The sequence below is a fragment of the Telopea speciosissima genome, unplaced genomic scaffold (assembly GCF_018873765.1).
Source record: "Telopea speciosissima isolate NSW1024214 ecotype Mountain lineage unplaced genomic scaffold, Tspe_v1 Tspe_v1.0913, whole genome shotgun sequence".
NCBI lineage: Eukaryota > Viridiplantae > Streptophyta > Magnoliopsida > Proteales > Proteaceae > Telopea > Telopea speciosissima.
Window position 1 is genome coordinate 1 of NW_025318249.1, and position 9,983 is coordinate 9,983.

General features: G+C 39.5%; 1 long non-coding RNA gene across 1 annotated transcript; it reads right to left on the bottom strand.

Annotated features, from left to right (window-relative positions):
- Window positions 1-2,137: 2,137 nt before the first annotated feature.
- Window positions 2,138-4,418, bottom strand: LOC122648377. Its single transcript, XR_006331063.1, has 2 exons — window positions 3,931-4,418; window positions 2,138-2,378 (listed from the first exon to the last, which is right to left on the bottom strand). It is a non-coding gene; the product is annotated as an uncharacterized LOC122648377 (long non-coding RNA).
- Window positions 4,419-9,983: the final 5,565 nt, after the last annotated feature.

The following is a 9,983-nucleotide window of genomic DNA, read 5'->3' on the forward strand; positions in this document are numbered from 1 at the left end:
CTAGCTCTATATATAGGGGACCAAAAATGCAGAGGGGGCAGTGCTCCACGTTTTTGGCTAGCCCCCTCTCTCTTGCATTTTGGTCTCTCTCTCTCCTCTTTGAGATCTCTTCTTCTTCTTGTTTCTCTCACCTGTGATTGAGAGTTAGGATTTTGAGAAAACCCAGATCTGTGCTTGAAGAACCTTGGGAGCGCCACTTTGGAGGTTCAGGTCTGTTTACTTAGAGAGCTCATTGGAGGAAGAATCATTGTCTATTGGAGGAGCAACACTTGAGGCTCACCAGGTTAGCAATTTTCGATTGATTCCTTTAGTTATTAATTATTATATATTCATGGGATGCGAAAGAAACTCAAATCGATTTATTTTCGCTGCGCATTCGAGTATGGGATGGATCCCTCTTACAATGTGATGTATTAGAGATGTTTTTCTTCATCCCATTTGTGTTCCATAATTGCATGGGACGCATGAGGGAAGGAGAAACCCTAACAGAGATGCACTGGGGTTCCCATGGGTGACCATGGAAAACCCTAAAATTAAAATGGGGCACCCATGGGACACCATGGGCTAACCAAGGGCATGCAATACCCTAATTGATTTATAATTGGTTTCCCTAGGGAACCATGGTTTGATCCCTGGACCGTAGTTTGACCTACAAGGGTCCGGTGCCGTAGGCTTCCAACCTAAACTCGGGTTTGCTATCGCCGAATAGTCATCCGTGTTTTAACTCTGGAGGCCGGGGATGCAACCTAGGGTATTGCATTAGCACTTTACCCCACTCATTATACATTCTTTGCATGACTGTAAACTGGATCTGATGCACGAATTGTCCTGGTGGTATGGAACGCTGTGGGATTCGTTTATCATTTTTGGTTTGCGTCCTGGTAGATTGTGCATTCATGATTTTCTGTGTACGCTTACATAATCTAATTGCTCACCGGGCTTGGTGAAGCTCATCCCTCAAGGATCCTCTCTTTTTAGATGTGGAAACAGGTTTGACAGACCCAGTTGAGATAGACCCGTTTACTAGTACAGTGATGGATTAGATATTTAGGTTGCTTCCAGCTAGGAGGGGCATAGCTCAGACTACGCTTGTGATGCCTATGCCTACGGAGTACCGTAGAGATCGGGGCTTGAGGCCCATTGAACTTTGGATGTTATGCTGATACTGTGATTAAGGTTATATTGTTGGGTCAGTGTTCGTGGCACTACAAGTGTAGATCTTGGCGTTGGTGTAGAATACAAGGGGTATTCCAATCATATAGCCCTAGGTGTAGGGAGCTGGGTGTGACACCTTGGCAAGTGAGAGACCTTATCAGATAGGGACTCTCCATAACTTGATAAACAAGAACACTCTCCTGACAACCAGGGAGGCTCCATCACTTGTCAGACCAGGATTTTCTGTTACCACATCAATCCACCAAACCAATCCTATAAATAGAAAGGTAATATGGAAGGGGATCACACTCTTGTAACTTCATCTGTTTGCTAAAAAGACCTAACTTAGGCATCAGAGAGTCCCCCGTCGGAACCCATTGGCCCTCATCTTCTTTGTCTGTTTGCTCCTTTGTGCAAGGCTACTCACTGGAGACTCCATCTATTTCTTAACGCAACAGGTCCCATCAGTTCTGATTTAAAAAAAAAAATTAAAAAAAAGCAGCTTGAAAGAGTAGGTTTGTGTAGGATCAAATTATAAGGGACTACCAGATACATCAATCAATGTATCAACAATGCAATGGAATTTTTGAATTATTTAGGCGAACTGAATAATATGAATTATTCAGCAAAAATACGACTTTTTACTAAAGTTCTGTAAAAAACAGCAACTATTAAACTCAAACAAATTATTCGGCTGAAACCGAATTATATGAATGAAATTTGGATTTATTTAATATAAGAATTGACTTAGATCTATCTTGAAGAATCTAAATCTATCTTGAACCATTAGAAACAATTACATTTTTCATGTATGTTTTGCTGTCCTGAGTGCTTAATCAATTCATTCTCTGTTTGGTGAACACACACATTCAAGACTTTTAAAATCCCTGAAACTTAACAGTCATTTTATCATTGTGACAGCTATAACAAGAGATCTAGGCTATGAGGTTGAAGAGACACACATGCAAATTTATAAGAAATGCCATGAATATGTTGAAATGATCTTCATATCATAACCCTTCAAGATCTGTAATGATCTTTACTATGATTCAGCGGTACTTGCTGCATGCTTTGATGTTCATGCAATTTCCACATGATTCGCTTCTTAATTCCATTTCTGAACATTGAACTTCCTATGCAATCTCTATCAGTTGCACATGAACCACGCTCTTTGCTCTGTTGAACTCTCTTCTTCTTCATGTATTCGGATGTCTGTGCCTGAACTGCTGAATCAACAAACAAAATACAGAAAGTAACAACCTAGATTAAAGAGACTGCTGAAAATAGACCAAACGTATTGCAAAATACAAAGTTAATATCAACTAGGAAAATAAAAGCAGAATTTAGTGAGAAGTGTTTAGGAATAATATTACACATTGACTAAGTTTGGGATTATGGATGACTTCATATACCAGTTGGACCTCTCCACCTAATAGCTTTAGCTTTTGGATTGGATAATTCAAGAGAATTACACTCATATACAAAAAGAATAGGGAATAACCACCCCACCTTCCAGAAGACCAAAATTAAAAGGGACTAGATCTGCCAACAAAACCAAAGCATCTCTGATAACATGGTCCGGTCAAAGCAAATATAAGTAAAGAACTGACAATGGGTCAAAAAGATGGGTAGTTTCCATAGATATTTAAGGATTAATGGTATAATGTGCACTCCATGGTTAAAGAGTGAGAAGCAATGTGAAGAATCAGGAGTGCAAAAAACGAGAGAAAGAAGCAGTAGCTTCCCAACTTCTAATCAAGCATCCCAGAAAATATGGGACGACGTTCAACAAACAATAAATGGTAACCTCAGCAACTGCCACATATTTGATGTCCACATCTCTACTAAGTAGATCACAGGCAACAAACTTGGAAACAATGAACTAGTATCTTTCCATGAGATCCAACTCCCCCATGCAGCAAGTGTCAACTCTGCGTAATTCAACACATGAAGAAGACTCCCGGTTTCTTCATTACAGTCTTAATAAAGTGCAAACCTTCTCCTGCAGCAGTCACCGAGTTCTCTAAAATGGGAACAACCTGGGATATGATTCAGAAATTGATAGGGAAGCGGAAAAAGGTTTAGATCCATAGGAAACAAAACAAACAGATCAGGGTCAATTAAGTTGCTAGTTTGATTACTAGCTGGTTTAAGCGAATTTCTAGTCACGTTAGGAGTCAATTTTGAAATTCTATATATATTTATATAACCAGCCATTAAAGCACACGATTTCCCTTGGTCAGATGCTAAGGCAGGCTGGTGGGAGTCCAGTCATGTTCCAGGTGGGAAGCTTGGATCATCTCTCTCTCTCTCTCTTGAAGAATCAGGTCATTTCTAAATTTCTAGTTCATGGCATTCTAGTTTCAGGCTTGTCTTTCAGTTTAGTAAATCACTATTCTGCTGGTTTGTTTCCTGGTTTAAAACTGCCATCTTTCCATCGAACTAGAAGAGTCCTAGTTCTAGTATGTTTCTTCAATTTTTGGAATTCTGAGTTACCTTTCTGAAATTTCAGTTAACTGTTATGCATCTGTAACTGATGAATACTCCAATAATTAAATACTCTGAAATACTTCAATTCTGGTTGCTTTGAATCTGGTTGTCGATTTCTAGTTTTGGACCCTGATTTCTTAACCTATAACTTCAGGTAACTCATTTGACAATCATTGGCCAACCTTGTTATATCGCCAACACCAAGGGGGAAGGAGAAAAGGGTTCTACAACATATGATTATTTTGATTCTTCTTCTTAAATGTGCTAACAGCAAGGAGGACATACGAGAATTTGAAGGAACTAATGCCAAAGCAACATCCTTCAACTTCTTGATTTGATTGATAGCTTGCAGATCTGCAAAGATGTGAGATTTGGGATCAACAATGCCATTGGGCTGCAGGCATAAAAGTGCATGTTCACATCCCTACAAAACCAAGAGATGAAAATGATTATAAACACAGAAAGTGCACAACCCATATCAACTCTCATATCAAGTTACCAGTTTACGCCCAGACCATACCCACATACCCAAAGGAATATTTAAGAAAAAGAGTGAGGGTAACTGCAATGAACGAACTACCACAGATCTAACCTTATTCCTTTGCTCTTTATGCATCTCCAATAAAGTGGGTATACAAATTTATACTTAAGGCAATAATCCATGCAAAAAATTATTATTGATAGTCCATTTTCTGATATACAGAAAATCAGGACATCATGCCCTTGGCATGTCAGACACATGATGACACCTTTATTTAGACAAAGTTTTGCAACAAATAGCATCAAGGATTCCAAGAATTGCTATGCCAAACATGTAAACTAGTGACTGAAGATTCCGAAAGCTAATCTATTGACTCTGACACTATAATCTGGAGACAGCATCTTGGTTTTAGTCATGGATGGACCAATTTATAAGACAGCTGTAAGCCTATAAGACCAACAAAGGTGTATTAACCAGTATGTCGAGCGATTAAGAAACAGCATACTAATAAATAAATGTACCCAAGTGAGGATGTTGAGATGGATTAGCAGCTCCAATAGGTTATAAGTTAAGGGAAAATCATTTAAGGCGGTGATGCAACCTAGGGTTCAATAACCCTGATATAGGTCAGTTTGGACCCACTAAAGCATGGTTGTTGAGGTGCCTAGGTGAGCCAAGGCATTGGAGGTCCGCCTAAGCGCTTGGGCGACAAGACGCCCACCTAGTGATGCAGTGGCACTAGAGTGGTTGGGCCAACATGACCGAGTTTGGAAACCCAAGCCAAGACAGAATTGGCCCAACCTAGGATTTTGGTCTAATAAGAGCAGGTAGTGACTTATTTATTTGTTTTGGGATTAATCTTATAATTTTAATTTTACTTTATTATGATTTCTCCACTATCTGATTTTTTTTCTTAGGCAAGAATCAAGTCCTTACACACTCAACCATGGGCTGAGTACTCAAGACACACAGGCTCAAAGGATTTCCTACCTAGGTCACACAAACAAAGGATTTCTCTCAAGCCACATAGGCTTTTTTTTTTAACAGCAACTATGGCTTCTTTCAAGCCAGGTAATTGTAACCTTTTAAGCATACTTTGATCAATACAAGATGTTTCCTAGCTTTTGAATTATACACGTTGTAGCACAGATTTCAGCCCTTCTGAAGATGATATGGCTCTTGAGCTCAGTCAACACAGCAACAGCTTCTCAATAAGATGTAGACAATAAAGCACGGCAGCAACTGCTCAAGATGATTATAGAATGAAGCTTTGCACAGGCTGTTTGCCGTTGATCTTGTTGATTGATTGACAACATCAAATGACTCCATCCTTTTATAGACAAAATGAACTAGCTGTTAAACTGGCCGTTAGGGTCAAGCTAAGCTTCTCCTTTGAACATTTGAATTCAACTATCATTTCCAAGAGAAACTAGTTGTTGGAGAATCACTAAACTTCAAATTAGTTGGAAGTATTAACCTGTTTTAGTCTACAAGATTCAACTAATGATTTCCAAGAAAAACTAGTTGTTGGAGTCCGTCAAATATAAACTTTGTCCATGGAAGTCCATGGATATCACTATGTGTGTGTGTATATATATATATATATATATATATATGACACAGTACCTCGCAGCACTGTTCACGTGAACAGTAACTTCTCTTCATTTTTTTTTCTTTGGTCTTATTCATGCTTTGATCTACTTCAGAATCTCTTACCTCTTTCATTCATGCATGTAGTAGACTCCCTCTACCATTATACTACATGTGCCGTATGACATGCATGATACACACACTGATCACCTTGGTATGTAGGGTGGATCATTTGTCTCCTAACTTTTTGGTTGGCAAGTTGAAATATCCATGAATTCCTTGGGGTCCATAATCCATGTCTTTCTTTACACACTTGCCTATGCTATTCAGAGTTTCTTGTGTCCTTTGTGTGCTATGAAATCTTGATGATTCACACAACTCATCATCTTCTTCCTTTTGGCTTTGTTCCCTTTTTTGAACCTTTGCTTGTATTGTGGTGTTCTCTTATCAAATCCTTTTGACTCATGTTTGTGGTTGTTCTGCAAAATAGAATTATCTTTTCTTTTTGGTATCCATTTGTACTTGGGTCCATAGAGACTAGTCCTATCACAACAAGTATATTTCTTTATCCTTTAGGTTCTCCCTTAGAATCCTTTTCAATAGGTGGTGAAGAGTTCACTTCCACCATACAAAAAGAGAAGCTTTTGGCTTGTCAAGATGATAGAGGCACACCATTTTATTTACAATCTAGGATTATTATAAATATGGAAGATTTACTCAGCACAATTAACATGTGCATAATAAATCTAGACACTTTAGTATACGTAGTTACATTACACACTTCAACAAAGGAACTAAGGAGAACCGAACCGAACCGGGTCAATCCCAAATCCTTCAACAGTCCCCCTAAAGTTGGTGCATGGATCTCACACATGCCCAACTTGGAAACAATAAGATGGAAGTCTTCACAGACAAGCCCTTAGTAAAGACATCTGCCAATTGGTTCTCTATAGTAACAAAAGGAGTGCATATTAGACCACCATCAATTTTCTACGTGATAAAACGTCGATCAATTTCAACATGTTTGGTCCTGTCATGTTGAACTGCGTTATGGGCTATACTAATTGTAGCTTTGTTTTCGTAATAGAGCCTCATAGGTCCCTTAGGAGCAATTTTTATATCACTAAGATGCATTTTCAGCCAAATAAGTTCACATACACCTTGAGCCATAGCCCTGTATTCAGTCTTGCCACTGGATCTGGAAACTACAGATTGTTTTTTACTTCTCTAGGTGACTAGGTTTCCTCCAAGGAATGTGTTGGATTATATGGGCCAGAATACAGTGGGGGGTATTCTGGACTTTTTTACTATTTTATTCTTATTTCTATTATGTGGGTTTAGTCCCACATTGCTTACTTGTAAACTCTATTCTCTATTCTCAATAATATAAATTAGAAACTTGGGGTGATCATTAATCATCCAAGCATCCAGCCTCCTACGGTTGCTGCCCAGCCCCCCGTGACTGCTGCCCAATCTCCCTTGGCTGCTGCCCAGCCCCCTCTAGCCGTTCCCTCCTGATCCGAAGGGATCCAGTTGCTGGCTCAAGATCCAGATTCTTCCTCTCCTGGTAAGCCCTCTTCCTCCGACCTACCTATTGCTTATCGCAAAGGTACTAGGACTTGCACTCTGCATCCCATATCTCGTTTTGTTTCTTATAGTTCTCTTTGTCCTTCTTTTCGTGCATTTGTATCTTCTCTTTCTTCTGTTTCCATTCCTAAAAATTGGCAGGAAACATCTATAGATGGAAAGTGGAAGGCAGCAATGTTGGAAGAAATGAGAGAACTACACAAAAATAATACATGGGATCTTGTGGCTCTTCCTCCAGGGAAAAAACCAGTTGGATGTAAATGGGTCTTTGTGGTCAAATAGAAGGCAGATGGGACAGTGGATCGGTATAAGGCACGACTAGTTGTAAAGGGGTTCACTCAAACTTATGGAGTTGACTATCAGGAGACCTTTGCACCAATGGCGAAACTCAACACTGTAAGGGTGTTGTTATTTTGTACTGCAAATCTTGGGTAGGATCTTTAGCAGTTGGATGTAAAGAATGCCTTCCTCTATGGGGAACTTGAGGAAGAGATATATACATGGACGTTCCACCAGGTTTCTCTGGTGACAGGACCAGGGGTAAGGTTTGTAAATTGAAGCGTGCTCTTTATGGTTTGAAGCAGTCACCTAGAGCCTGGTTTGGCAGGTTTCACAAGGCTATGATTTCAGTAGGATATAAGCAAAGCAATGCTGATCACACTTTGTTCATCAGACAAGTTGGTAACAAAGTAACTATTTTCATAGTCTATGTGGATGATATTGTGGTTACTAGTAATGATGGTGATGCTATCAAGAAATTGAAGCACTTCCTTGGCCGTGAGTTTGAAGTAAAGGATCTGGGAACTTTAAAATATTTTCTAGGGATAGAAGTTACTCGATCTTCAAAGAGCATCTTTCTTTCTCAAAGGAAATATATCCTAGATCTATTGTCTGAGACTGGGTTGCTAGGTTGTCATCCTTCAAATACTCCTATGGAAGCTTCTACAAGACTTAGGGAGAAAGAGGGTGAACCTATCGACAAAGGCCATTATCAGTGCTTAGTGGGCAAACTAATCTATCTCTCTCACACATGACCTGACATAGCTATTGCTGTAAGTTTGGTGAGCCAGTTTATGCATGATCCTTATTCCTCTCACATGGAGGCAGTCCTTCGTATTTTTCGATATTTGAAGTTTGCTCCCGGAAAAGGAATTCTTCTCTCTCCCAATGGTCATCTGAAGGTTGAAGCTTATACTGATGCTGATTGGGCTGGCTCTACTGACAGAAAGTCAATTTCTGGCTATTGTTCTTTTGTGGGTGGAAACCTTGTTACGTGGCGTAGCAAAAAGCAGAATGTTGTGGCAAGGTCCAGTGCTGAAGCAGAGTTTCGTACAATGGCACAAGGAATTTGTGAACTTTTGTGGCTTAGAGGATTGTTGCAGGATATTGGTGTTGTTGTCCATCTTTCAATGATGCTTTATTGTGATAATAAAGCGGCCATTAACATTACTCATAACCCTGTCTAGCATGATCGTACTAAGCATGTTGAGGTTGACTGACATTTCATCAAGGAGAAGCTCAAAGCGGGACTCATCTGTGTTCTCTTTGTGAAGACTGCTAATCAGTTAACCGATGTGTTCACCAAGGGGCTAAGTGGCAAAGTGTTTCTTCCTATCTTAGTCAAGTTGGCATGCACGACATATATGCTCCAACTTGAGGGGGAGTGTTGGATTATATGGGCCAGAATACCGTGGGGGTTATTCTGGACTTTTTTATTGTTTTATTCTTATTTCTATTATGTGGGTTTAGTCCCACATTGCTTACTTGTAACTCTATTCTCTATTCTCAATAATATAAATTAGAAGCTTGGGGTGATCATTAATCATCCAAACATTCAGCTCTAATTCTGATCCTCTCAACAGAATGTGCAGTAGCCAGAGGTGGTGCAATAGTAAAAAATGGATCTAGCCCAATCAGCATCAGTAAAGGATTCCAACTTCAGACTTCAATGTTTGAGAATAGAATACCCTTTCTAGGAGCTGACTTTAAGTACCGAAAAATTTTGTATACTGTCTCAAGGTGAACAGTTTTCGGATCATGTAGGAAACCACTAACTACTCCCACACATTGGTAATGCCCGGCCTATTGTGAGACAAATATATAAGCCTTCCTATGAGATGTTGATATCTCTCTTTTACCACAGAATCACCACCGGTGCTGCTGAGTTGGTGGTTAACTTCAATGGGAGAATCAGCAGGTTTACAATCAAGTATCCCAGTTTCTTCAAGAAGAACTAAAACATACTTTCTTTGGGAGATGAAGATCCCTTTACTGGATCTGAATACTTCGATTACCAAGTACTTAAGATGTCCTAGATCTTTAGTTTCGAACTCGGTTACCAATCGAGTCCTTAGAAGAGAGATTTCTTCCTCATCATCTCTAGTGATCACTATATTCTCCACATAAACAACAAGTACTTTGACCTTGCCAATTTTGTGTTTGATAAACAAGGTATGATCAATATTACTTCGTTTAAAGCTGAACATTTGCATAAGATACTAAAATCTGCCAAAGCAGGCATGAGGGGACTGTTTCAACCCATAAAGTGAATTCCGGAGTCTACACACTTTGCCAGCTTTAGTAGATGATTCAAAGCCAGGAGGAATATCCATGTAGACTTCTTCAAGATCACCATGGAGGAAGGCATTCTTCATGTCCAATTGTTGAAGATCCCATCCCA